We start from the raw sequence: 2500 nt of genomic DNA on the forward strand, positions 1-2500 counted from the left end.
CGCGGTCCCCACCCGTTTACCTCTCAACGGTTTCACGCCCTGTTGAACTCTCTCTTCAAAGTTCTTTTCAACTTTCCCTTAAGGTACTTGTCCGCTATCGGTCTCGTGCCAGTATTTAGCCTTAGATGGAGTTTACCACCCGCTTTGGGCTGCATTCCCAAACAACCCGACTCCGAGAAGGCCTCGCCCCGGCGCGCCGGGGGCCGCTACCGGCCTCACACCGTCCTCGGGCAGAGCCTCCATCAGAAGGACTCGGGCCCCCACCGGGCGGCGCCGGGCAAAGCGACCTTCTATACGCCACATGTCCCGCGCCCTCCGCCGGGCGGGGATTCGGCGCTGGGCTTCTCCCTCTTCGCTCGCCGCTACTGAGGGAATCCTTGTTAGTTTCTTTTCCTCCGCTTAGTAATATGCTTAAATTCAGCGGGTCGTCTCGTCTGATCTGAGGTCGTAGTCGAACGGGGTTAGAGGCGGGGGCGACGGATCGCCTCCCGTCATCGGGGGTCGGCCGTTAACCCCGCGCCTCGCCGGGCGCACGACTCCTACGCGGCCGCGCGGTGCGTCGCGGCGGACTGCGCGGCGGGGGACGGATCCTCCATCGGCAGCCGCCGCGGGCCCCTGCGGCCGCGCGGTGGTCGGGCCCGTCGAGGGCGCGGGCGGTCGGGTCTATACTTAGGGGGACGAGGGCCGTGCCGTCCGCCCCCCCCACCCCCATTTCCCCGTGCGGGGAGGGAAGGTGGGGGGGGTAGGCCGGCGGTGGCCCGCGACGCCCCAACCGCGGGAGGGGGGCGCCCGTGGGCGCCCCGATCCCGATAGATGTACAAGCGACGCTCAGACAGGCGTGGCCCCGGGAGGGACCCGGGGCCGCAAGGTGCGTTCAAAGTGTCGATGATCAATGTGTCCTGCAATTCACATTAGTTCTCGCAGCTAGCTGCGTCCTTCATCGACGCACGAGCCGAGTGATCCACCGCTGAGAGTCGTACGTTTGGTTTGCGGTTTTGGCCAACATTCAGAGAAGGGGTTAAAAAGGGGGATAACGGCGCCTCCGGGCGCTCCTAGCCCCCCCCGCCCCGCCGGCAGGCCGGGGGGGGGACTTCGGAGACATTGAACCCCCCGCTCGCCGCCGAAGGTGGCGAGAAGGTTGGGTACCCGGCGACTGGGGGTAAGGTTCCGAGGTCGGCCAGGTCGCGATGGCACCGGCGGGGGAGTGGTCCCCGACGCCGGCCGCGGCCCGGCCTGGACTATGGGAGCGTTGACAAGGCGGACGGGACGTCGACGACCGCGCGGACGCGCGGGGTGGGGCGGTCGGGGAACGCCGACGGGCGCCTGACCGGGGGGGGGGGGGGGCCGGCGGGGGCCGGGCGGGACGCGGGGAGCGGCCGGCCGCGCGACGACGCGAACCGACATACACCCCGCGCCCGACACCGTCCTCCTGACCTTCCTCCCCCCCCGCGACGCCCGCGGCGCACCCGCCCGCCGCCCCGCGGCCGCGCGGCCGCCGCCGCCCGCCGCCTATCGGCGTTTCTCACGCTTCGGACTCGGGGGGCCGGGGCGCGGCGGGGAGCGCCCCGGCGCCGCCGCCGACGGCACCGCGGGGTCGGGCCGCGGGGGCTGGGGGCCACGTGCCCCCGCCCCGCGCCTCTCCCCGCGGGCCGCCTTCGACGTCGCCGCCGCCGCCGCCGCCGCCGTCCTCCTCCGCCCGTGTGTTCGCTCTGGACTCGGGGGGCCGGGGAGCGCCGGGGTGCGCCGGCGCCGCCGCCGACGGCACCGCGGGGTCGGGCCGCGGGGGCTGGGGGCGCTTACGGGTCGGGGCGGGGGTGTAGGCGACCGGCCAAAGACCGGCACCGTACCCCCCGCCCGTCTCCTTCACGCCCCCGCCCCGCGCCTCTCCCCGCGGGCCGCCTTCGACGTCGCCACCGCCGCCGCCGCCGCCACCGCCGTCCTCCTCCGCCCAACCGTTTGCATCTGTTCGCTCATGACTCGGGAGGCCGGGGCGCGCCGGGGTGCGTCGGCGCCGCCTCCGACGGCACCGCGGGGTCGGGCCGCGGGGGCTGGGGGCCACGTGCCCCCGCCCCGCGCCTCTCCCCGCGGGCCGCCTTCAACGTCGCCGCCGCCGCCGCCGCCGCCACCGCCGTCCTCCTCCGCCCATCCGTTTGCATCTGTCCGCTCATGACTCGGGAGGCCGGGGTGCGCCGGCGCCGCCTCCGACGGCACCGCGGGGTCGGGCCGCGGGGGGCTGGGGGCCACGTGCCCCCGCCCCGCGCCTCTCCCCGCGGGCCGCCTTCGACGTCGCCGCCGCCGCCTCCGTCCTCCTCCGCCCATCCGTCCGCTCCGAACTCGGGAGGCCGGGGTGCGCCGGCGCCGCCTCCGACGGCACCGCGGGGTCGGGCCGCGGGGGCTGGGGGCCACGTGCCCCCGCCCCGCGCCTCTCCCCGCGTGCCGCCTTCGACGTCGCCGCCGCCGCCGCCGTCCTCCTCCGCCCATCCATCCGCTCCGAACTCGG

The 2500-nt window shown here is 75.0% G+C and overlaps 2 non-coding genes across 2 annotated transcripts in view; both read right to left on the reverse strand.

Moving 5' to 3' along the window:
* LOC147185440 (28S ribosomal RNA) overlaps nucleotides 1-448 on the reverse strand; it is a 4301-nt gene extending 3853 nt beyond the window's left edge. The window contains exon 1 of the ribosomal RNA XR_015099558.1: nucleotides 1-448. This exon is cut by the window's left edge and continues 3853 nt beyond it. This is a non-coding gene — a ribosomal RNA (28S ribosomal RNA).
* Nucleotides 449-822: 374 nt separating this feature from the next.
* LOC147185441 (5.8S ribosomal RNA) lies at nucleotides 823-976 on the reverse strand. Its single transcript, XR_015099556.1, has one exon. It is a non-coding gene; the product is annotated as a 5.8S ribosomal RNA (ribosomal RNA).
* Nucleotides 977-2500: the final 1524 nt, after the last annotated feature.

This window comes from Hippocampus guttulatus, unplaced genomic scaffold (assembly GCF_054856545.1).
Source record: "Hippocampus guttulatus isolate MCC_2025c unplaced genomic scaffold, RoL_Hgut_1.0 HiC_scaffold_139, whole genome shotgun sequence".
NCBI classification, from domain to species: domain Eukaryota; kingdom Metazoa; phylum Chordata; class Actinopteri; order Syngnathiformes; family Syngnathidae; genus Hippocampus; species Hippocampus guttulatus.